The following is a 10,759-nucleotide window of genomic DNA, read 5'->3' as shown; positions in this document are numbered from 1 at the left end:
TTGGGTAGTGTAGTATTAGGTCTGTCTTTATGTTCAAAATAAAATATTTTTGGCAGTGGTAAGACATGCAATCAATTCTGCAAGTTTCTGAAAGTGCATTTTTGAACTTTTGACTATTTTTATAGTATGCTAATAAGTTTTAGAAGAAGTCATCATTCAAGTAATTCCCCTTTTGTGGACATGTTCATGTTAGATTGGCCTTTTCATGTTAGAAAGTTAGTGGTTACATCTGAAAAAGACTAGAAATGCTCAGTTACCTGAAATCTTTTGGGAACAGCTTCTCAGGTTATCCATCCCCTACAACTGTACAGGGAAAATTTGGGCACAGTCTCAGCTCTGAGCACTTGGTTGTGCCCTCAGTCACTAATTTCCTGTGTGCCCAAGCTACACTGAACCTCAAACAGACTACTCAATGTGCTCCCAGAGAATCTTATCTCAAGTATGAACTCCCTATTGTCCTCTACAGCAATTGAGGCTAAAATATGTCATCACCCCCCCAGCCCCCTGCAGCCACATGTACCTTTGATCAGCTCCTAGCTCTCTGACACACTTGGAGCCTTTATATTAAGAAGAACTAAATGCTCAGTGACCAAAAAAACATAGAGTGTATTTGCTGAAAATAGTAGCTGTCAACAATTGTGCACTGCTGGAAGGTTGATCACCCATAAACTTATTCTCAGTATTAAATAAACCACAGTGAAGCCCTGGGGTCAGCTCTGCTGCTTTTGGCACAGGAGGGAAGCAGTCTGCTCTGCTATGGTAATAGCATTTGCCATCATTCTCATGATGTTTTTAATGTTGCACATGTTTAACATCAGCTGGGAATTTTCTTTATGTCAAACAAAAAAACCTCAGAAGTAGTGCTCTTCCCTTCTGGAGTACAGTGGGCTGAAGATACATACACCAGACATCTGTTTGATGCCATATACCCATTTGCTATGTACCTATGTTTTCTCTGATGGTTTAGAGATTTGTCTCTCAGTTGCTTCCAGACATGAACTGTGACCTAAAGGAATTCTAAGAAGGAATTTGAAGAAAAACCCCAAGTCATCAATTAATAAATCTCAGGACAAAAAAGTGGAATGTGGCATATGAATAAAACAACATAAATCAAATATATGTTATACAGTTTCTATAAACTTAATGGAAAGGAAATTCTGGATTTAGGTTCTTGTAGCTTTAAATAGGCAAGGGGCAGATTATGAGATAAATCTTCAAATGTTAAAAGCTACAAATAATTGAGAAACTTAGAGTACCTTCAGGTTGTAAGCTCAGCCTGAATATGAATACCAGAGGAATCTTGCTCAAGAGATGTGGCTTCTTTCTTTAACTGTCTATTAATTAGTCTAAAAAAAGCATGGTGACAATTTCCCCTATCACTCTGCTACTAGATGGGCTGCAACTAACTTCTGACCTAGCTGTTTACGTTTTTTTGTTCTCCCACCCAATCTGATCTTGCTTTATAGTTATAGATGTGAAATACAGAGACTTGGTCTGTGATTGAATCTCTTAGATACTGTTATTTCTGTATCTCTTGTTTGTGAAGTACTTGACTCAGTGACAGGGGACCTTCTCAGTGTGTCTGCTGTTTTAGTGAGACAGGAGATAATATTGAAATGCTGAAACAAAAATGTTTCTAAATTCATGGGGTTTTTTCCTGTTTCTGTCAACCTCTCAATCATTTATGCAAAGTACAAGTTTTTACTGTGGAGAAACATTTGCATGTGTGATCTCTGTCTCTTCTCCTGTGCAGCAGAATTTGAGGACAGGGAATGTCCAGAGAATACTGGATTGCCATGTGAAAACAAAGATTCTTGGCTTCTGATTAATAGAGATTATATGCTGCACTGTCAATTCTTGTGCCTGTTTCTATTTTATCAAATTTCACCCACATACTTGGGTAGATAAATTTTAATAATTTGTAGATATTACTGACAGTTTCATTTATTGGATGAAAATCATATAGGTTACACGCAACAGGTAGAAAAAAAATGTTTTTGTGAAGATCTGATTTAATTATTTTTCTGTCTCTGGTTTGTTAATATTTTGAATGAAATATCAGCTGTTTAAGTGCCAACACTGCTTGTTGTTCTTTTCCTTTCTACAGTTGCATGAACAACAGACAGAAATGTGGCCTCAAAATTTCTTCTTTTTTAGCAGTACTTTGGTGATTTTGAGGAAAAAAGTGAACCCAGTCATTCTTGGTGTTTTTTGAGAATTTTGTCTTGATTTATGTTTTCCCGTTGTCCTGTTGAAGCTTCAACTTTTTTATGGTCTATGTTTTCATTAATAAACTGGCAAATGGTGCTGATGGTATAAAATCTTCCCCTGTCAGAAACAGATGAATGATTCATGGAGAAAAGGGATGTTGGGTTAGAAAAAATGATAACAGACTAAGCTGTAGTAAGTAATCTAAAATTCTGAACTGACTGAGAGAAACTGAGTGGTGAGATTTGGAGAAGACAAAGAAAAATGCTAAAGATAAAAGAGGTACTCTAAAAGCCTTCTAAGGGGAAAAAGGGCCCTTTGCACATTGCTTTTGCCAATAGATGTCACTGTGAATAAGGCAATGGTCACCTGCCCACTGATAGGACATCCTGAATGAGACCCACGCTGTCCTGAAGGCTCAGCCTGTGAAAGAAGAGTATGCAATATAACTCATGTATTAAGGATGTGCTGTCGATAGTGATTTGCTTCCTTTCTTAAAAGTGAAACAAGATTGTGGAAAAAAAAAATTGCATATCAAAAGATACTCAGATTTTAAAAAAACACCATATTTAGGTGAACCTGTGCATTTAAATGCTCCCGTTTTCCATAAGCAATTGCTGTTACATAGTTTCACACATGCCTAAAGCCATATGCCAGAAACAACCACCATAGGAGCAAGGTAAGATTTTCTGTGTTTTCTTATATCTGAAAGGTTCCCCAAGCATTAAAATTTAAAAACAAAATCAAAGTCATTTGTGTGCGGGGAGCCTGAATGGTGCACGGCCACATCAGCATTACCAAGCAGGCTCTGTCGGTCTGGAACATTCTGGCTTAGCTGGACATCCCTGAGGCCATGGAAAGCCACTGGGCAGACAATGCCAGCGCCTTAAATTCTGGCTGCAATCTTTGGGCAAGGACAAATTCACACATACAGTAAATACAGCTGAGCATAGATAATCATCATTAACCGTTGTGGGTTTTTTAAAAGGGTTCAGGGAAGGTTCATATGGAACATCTGATCAGTTATTTAAACCAGTTTCTGCTTCAGTTTTCTGAATCAGATGAATGGTGGGGCTCATTTCAGCCATGGAACCACTGTTGCCTCAGTCTCTGTGTGAGGTTCCAGAAAGGGCTTCCCTACCTGTCTCTTTCAGTTCTGAGATATTTAAATATCCCTGTAAGGACTCAGGGCAGGCTCCTTGGTTCACACAAGCACACTGTAAATGTGAACGTAAATGTGTGTTAAAAGAGCTTTTAGGTATTAAAAAAGTCACATCAGTCAGGTGAAGTCCCTGGAGTCTGGAAAAAAGGAAAGATTGCACCCATTTTTTAAAAGGGTAGAAAGGAGCGCCCCAGGAACTACTGACCTGTCAGCCTCACCTCTGTTCTGGGAAGATCATGGAAGAGATCCTCTTAGAAGCTTTGCTAAGGCACAGGGAGGACCAGGAGGCAATTTGAGATGCCCAGCATGGCTTCACCAAGGGCAAATCCTGCCTCATTAAACTAGTGGTCTTCTAGATTGAAGTGAGTGCATCAGTGAACTAGGGAAGAGCCATGGACACAGTCGCACACAACACCCTTCACTCTAAATTGGAGAGGGATTGATGGGATAGGTGGACTGTTCAGTGGATGAAAAATAAGTCACATATCATGCAGATGGTGTTGGTCAATGGCTGAATGTCCTGATGGACATTGGTGACAAGTGGTGTCCCTCAGGTGTCTATATTGGGACCAGTACTGTTTGGTGTCTTCAGTAATGACACAGTGCATCAGGTGCACCCTCAGTAAGTTTGCAAATGACAGCAAGCTGAGTGGTGCAGCTGACACAGCTGTAGGATGGAATGCCACCCAGAGGGACCTGAAGAAGCTGGAGAAGTGGGTCTGTAGGAATCTCACCAGGCTCAGTAAGATCAAGTGCGAGGTGCTGCACCTGTGTCAGGGCAACCCTTGGTATCAATACAGGCTGGGGATGAACAGACAAGGGCAGCCTGGCCGAGAATGATTATGGTGTCCTGATGGATGAGAGGCTGGACATGAGCCAGCAATGTGCACCCACAGCCCAGAAAGACAAATATGTCCTTGGCTGCATCTCTATGTTTAATTTATTTGCATATCTGTCATTTTTACTGTTCTGGATTTCCTCCTTTGTGTACACACAGCCTGCATGGCCCCACCTCTGGGTTATGGCACTCAGGATGCAATCTACCCCTGCAGTGCAGCCATAGCCAAGTGGGAACACCCAGATATCAGGGCTGAACAGCACTTGGGTAAACATGCTGCTTAGGTGTGATATTGCATAAATAATACAGAAGTCTCATGTGCATCAGTTTTCCCTAATGACTGGTGCACTGCATCCCAACACTGTGTTCAGAGGTGCTTTTTGTTCAGAGGTGCTTGTAGAGGCATTCACAGTAAGTTCCAGCTAAACTGGGTTGAGATTAAAAAAAAAACTCAACTAAGGACTTTCCACTGCATCTTGCATCCAGTAATTCATGCAGGAGGAAAGCATGACAGACTGAGCAGCTTTTATTGAAATAGAGAGAGCTCCATTTGGTTTTCTGGAAAGTGTGTATTTCTGTTCAGTTGTGCATTTCACACTGTTATTTATATGTCTGTAGTGAACTCGTTTTCTGTTATGGCTTAAGGCTCTTTAGAATCAGTAGCCATCCCAGCCTGGGCAGTGGGACAACTTCAGCCTGCACATCTTTGAGTACTAAGATGTGCTTCACTTCTAGTACCAGCACTTTTCCCTAGCACTGTTGTAGGCATTGAACACATGTGAGCTAATGCTTCTCACTGGCACAAAGTGTTATTTTTCTCATTTTCTCATTCCATGGCTGTGGAAAAGCTGTCTAAGCCAATAGTAAAAGCAGTATCCTAAAGAGATGCTGGATGGCTAAAAATAACAATATTTAGTTGGATATTCTTGTTTGCTGACACTGTTTTTTGAGTTTACAGCAAGGCATTATGTAAAATACAGCATCTTTTAGGTTGAGGATGTTTAATGACCACTTTAGTAAGCTTAGCAAAAGAGTGCTTTGGGCTTTTTTCTAAAGTGAGACTTTGGAAGAAAACATAAAGTTTTTATATATCCTATAAAACTGGCACACCTTACATAATTGATTATATATGCACATTTAGCTTTTTTTATCTAGTTGTATATTTTAGCTGGATAAAATTTCTCTGAAACACTTTATGGTGTATCCTGGTGCTTAAAACATTATTGCATCCCTGAATATCTCTTGTTCCTGGTATAGAATTTTGCCATAACAGATGCATTTGGGTATTATTTTTTTGTGTACTTTTGCAATCTAGACTTTTGCAAAAAAGACTCAGAATAGGCACCTCTACTTTTTAAAAATTATGTGGGTTTATCATTATCATGTGGGTTTTTCATTTTCTTTCTTTCTTTCTTTCTTTCTTTCTTTCTTTCTTTCTTTCTTTCTCTCTTTCTCTCTTTCTCTCTTTCTCTCTTTCTTTTTTCTTTCTTTCTTTCTTTTCTCTTTAAGTACTACCAAGATAAATCAATGACAAAAAAAACAGTTTGTTAACAGTTCCTGTTAACAAACAGTGTAGCTGGTTCAAAGGCTGCCCATCAAGGTTCTTGCAGAGGCAACAGGGATGCCTCAGGCTGAGCAGGGAAGAGCCACCTACTTATTGAATTAATGTGCTACCTACCAACACCCCTGCTTTTCCAGAGGGGAATCGAGCGTGTCTGCTGTGCCTTGCAGGGTACTTATTATCTGTGCCTCACAGGGTAAATAAAACAAGTCAGAACTCACTTTCTGAAATAAGGGCCATAACATGTCCTGAGTTTATGCAGCTGAACTTTCTGCATATTTTATTCCGTTTAATCTACTGGAAACCATCACCTCACTTGGTTTAGTGAATTTAGGCTCTCTTGCAGAGAGCTCTAGCTGACATTTGCCAAAACCACACTGGGGAGCTTCCACTTGGCCAGGGCCAAAACCTTCCTTCTCCAGCTGTTAGTAGAGGCACAAGTAACACTTCTGATGGATGCTTAGGATGCCACCTACAGCAGTGTGACCCAGGACTTCACCACCACCTCTCTTCTTCCTAAATCCCCCTGGAGTGGCTGTGTGACACCTTCCCCCCAGTCTGTCTGGACACTTGGACCTCTACAAGCTGGCTGCTGTGCTCACACCACTGCACATGGCATTCCTGCCCAACAGCGGTATTTAGATGTCTCATAAATGAGAGAGGCAGCCTGGTGTCTGCTTTCTGGAGGTCTCTACTGAATTTAGCCACTGGCATTCATCCTAAGTTTCATTACAGGTGCCAAAATGCATCTTCTGGAACCTGTTGTATGTTTTCTTGTGCCTTTCCTTATTTGCAAAATGGTGCATTAATGCTTGTTCCATTCACTGTTGTCTTGAATGGGGTCATTCACGCTGTCTTTCAGCAGAAATTCCAGGTTTTTGTGACTTTGTGTCAGGGAAGCCAGCACTTGCATGAATGCTGTTTACCCACTGTCTTTGTTAGGTATGCAGTCAAGCTTGAACCAGCTGTGCTCTGAGCCAGGAGCATGAGGGTGAGACCAAGGATTAGAAATTGAGTCCCCTCTTCTTTCTCTTTGGGCAAAGGTTTGCAGTGTGGAAAACTGGATCTGTAGAGGGAATTGACTATATGCCAGGACAGGTCACACACCTGTTTTAGAGAGAGCACTGAAAGGTATTTTTAGAATGCTGTGTTTTAACAGTAGGTCTGCTCTCGGGGACTGAGCCATGTCTAGGATGGGAGCCTTGTGCAGAAATTCATTTCTGTTCCTAACTTTGCACCACTTTTCTTTGTGGCTTTGCAGAAGTCACGTTATGTCAGTATTTTCAAATGGGTACTTAACTCCTTGTTTAGTCATTTAAAAAGAAGATTTTAATTTCCTTGAAGTACTGACTACCTAGAAGATCTCCAAATTAACAGAAGCTCCAGCCCTGTGGGTCACTTCTGTTGTGGTGTGTAGAGATTTTAAGGCATAACCTTTAAAAACAAGAGCTCAGGAGTAGCTGCTGAGTCTTATTATTAGTCTAACCATCACACTTGTAATAACTTGAAATAACTATATTCTTGTATGTTTGCAGATATACAGAAGAACATGAGTAAGAGCACAATATATGTCACAGCCTTTAATACAATTGTCTCAATATATAGTCCTTTATGATTATAATACTGTTCTGTTGAATAATTTATTTGAATTCCAGCTATGTTCCTTTCCCAACTGACACAACTTGCTGTAGTATCGCAGAAATGAAATTTCAGCAGTATATCTAGGGCTTGATCTCCTGTACATAAGGGTCTTGCAACTGCTTGAGCCAAGTATCTGTTCTCCACCTCTCTCTCATCAGTCAGATATTCTCAAATGAGTTAAAATGTCAGTTGAAGAAAGAAATATGTCTGCAGCAAGTGCTTGGAAGCAGAACTAAAAGATCACAGGATAGGACAGCGACCTTCATGCCAGGGGAACCTAGGAGGCGAAGCAGGGTACAGTGAGTGAAATAGGAAACAATTCTGTAGGTCTTGGCAGAGCTTTCCTTTGCAGTAGTTATCTAAAGCTGTCTGGAGGCTTTCCCTGGAGCCTTTCTCCCTCTTGACCCAATAACAAAAGAATTCATGCTACAAACTTCATTGTGGGGTACGTAAAAGAAATGCAAACAACCAAATTGTTGGCTCACAGCCTTGAGAAATCCTGCCTTAACGCTAACCCTGCAGGACTTGTTCAAGGCTAAAAGCACTCAGGACAGCTGGATGGTGGCTGTTTCAGGCATTTCTCTTAAATACGTGCATTTTTACAGACAGAAGACACAGTGGAGCCATGGGACCATAACTGCAAAACACGTAGCAGAAACAACCTGTATGATTCCATGAAGATAATTAAGAATAAAGGGTCTTGAGAGGCGGCTGGAACACACTTCACAGTGGTGCAGGTCAGTGCAAGAGCACACAGTTTGGTGAGGGACAGAGGGGACCTGCAGATCTGGCCCCCCTGAGGGGTGCAGGGAAGCCTGATCACAGAAAGGCTGTGGATGTCCCCTCCTTGCTCCTCCTCGTGGGGAACCTCCTGATAAGGCAGGGGTGGCTCTATCACATCAGGTGCTGACAGCTTTTTGCGCCACTACTACCAAATCTGTCCTAACACATTTTTCAAGAGTAAATCTAAACATTTCCTGATGTCACGTTGCAAGGGTGCCAAGGGTTGGTATCTCCTTATCGTGAGGAAGCAGTTTGGTTTCAAGGGACAGCCCAGATGAACAGATTGCCCCAGGCCTCAGCTGTCTCCTGGTTAACACCCTCCAGCTGGAGGATTGAGTTTGCAGCAGGGCAGGGGAAGGTATCCTCTGGGTTACCACTTCTAAAAGTATTGGCAGTGCATGTCTTGGTCTTTCACATTAGAATCACTGAATCATTTAGGTTGGAAAAGTCCTCTAAGATCAGCAAGTCCAACCATTAGCAATTCACATTATTGCATTTCTCTGGATGCTGAATGTCCCAAATTCACCTGAGATTTAATTGCATTAGTCATGCCAGACTTTGGCAGTCTTTTGGCCCCATTCACTTCTTTATCCTGTTCAGCTGAGGTTAACAAGCTAAAGACTCCAGGGGCAATAAGAGCAGGCCACATCACCACCACACATCAAATCTGTGCTCTCAGAAAAGCATGTCCTTGTGCCACCGGGTTTCTGTGAACAGCCGATGCTTTTGGGACCAAAGGGTCAAAAGTGGTGCTCAGGAAACCGTCTCACCTAGTGCTGACAAAGCCAGCACTGATCCCCACAGGGTGGGGGGCCCAGCTGGGCTGAATTCAGTGGTGTGGGGCACCATGGCTGTGTGGCAGAGTTTTGGCAGATATGTGCTGCTCCCCTGCCCTGCTGTGTCTGATCTGGGGCTTTTCCCAGCTCAGTCTTAGATTTCCACCCTGGGGTCGGTGTGTGTATGAAAGATTAAGCAGAAGTTACACATTGCCCAAGACAATGAATATCAGAGACATCACAATGGATATCCTGGGAAGTGTTCAAGGCCACGTTGCATGGGGCTCTGAGCAACCCGCTCTAGTGGAAAGTGTCCCTGGCCGTGGCACGGGGTTTGGAAATAGATGATCTTGAAGATCCCTTCCAACCCAGTCCATTCTATGATTCTAAGATATTCCAGCTTCTAGATTTCACAGATTTGTCAAATGTGAACAGTAGCTCTCCGAAGAAATAATGGGAGGTGAAGGTGATGGATATCTGAAAGAGGATCATCAGGCGGCAAAAGACTGGTGGTAGGGGAAGTGTTCATTTCAGGCTACAGTTTTTACAGTGTGATTTCTTGGTTACCTCAGAGCATTGCAAAAGATTTAATGACTTAAATATTAAAAAAAAAAAGGCATTTTATTTGAGCTCTTTGCTAATACAGAATAACTTCAATAAGTCCTGCTAGGAAGCTAGAATGCATTACCATAACATAGGCAGCAGTATACCAGGAATCCTGGTGGTATTCCAGATCCTCTCCTCTCCTCTCCTCTCCTCTCCTCTCCTCTCCTCTCCTCTCCTCTCCTCTCCTCTCCTCTCCTCATTGGGTAATTTTCCTTTCCATCTGTTTTATATTGCCAGTAAGTCCTATTAAATGTCAATACAGTAATAGCTTTATGTCCCAAGCTGCAATCCTGTTTGTATTTTGCTGTCTTTCTTTGCTATAAAGATAAGAGAACTTTTCTACACTGCCAGTTGAAGTCTGGACATTTTCTGAAATTAGTTTGCCTTTCCTTGATTAAGTTAAGGACATTTCCTTTTCCTTACTATTTCCTAGACTCTCAATCACTTATTCATTTTCTTTGTCATCATAATCAGGTCTATTTGATTTTCAAAATTGTTTCTACTTAATGTTTGCACTTGCATTTTATCAAAAGTCATTTCTGAAGGAGTTCCACTAAAGGATGAAGGGTGAAGTCTTTATGTTGGAAATGAATTTGTGACAAACCAGGTGCAGCTGCCCGCTTCCTGTCACCTTTGTGCACACATGCAAAAGTTTTCAACTGATTGACACCACAGCTCTGCAGCTCGGGTCCACTCTAAATCTGAGAAATTATAGGACATAGCCATTTAAATACATTTTTGAAGGGGTTCTAAATGAAACAGTTCTGTATAGAAAGCTGTTGTTCTGCCCTACAGATTTGTTCCCATTTCTCAGTGGTATTCCACTTGTGATCTCTTTGCCAAGTTTAATTTTTTTGCCATCATAAGGAAGGTAATTGCTTTGAAACCAACCAAAGTGATGTACCCGTGTCCCTGTTCTCATTTTTCCCACAAGCACCATCAGCTTTTTTTCTGAAGAACTGAGAGGAGTGAAAATGATTATTCTTTGGTTCATGGCAGTTAAAGGGATGATGCTGCTGCACTGAGGCAGAATAAAGCACTGTGGTTTCAGGATTGCTCATAAAGAAGATATCAATTACCAGAGAGAATTATGGGCCTCTTTGTAACTTTTCTTATGAACAGGAAGAGGTATTCTACTAGCTTTGCTTAATAAGGTAATAGGATGAGGATTGCAGGAATATCTG

Source organism: Fringilla coelebs (assembly GCF_963513975.1).
Source record: "Fringilla coelebs genome assembly, chromosome: 1".
In the NCBI taxonomy this organism is placed as follows: domain Eukaryota; kingdom Metazoa; phylum Chordata; class Aves; order Passeriformes; family Fringillidae; genus Fringilla; species Fringilla coelebs.
This window is presented reverse-complemented; position numbering follows the sequence as displayed.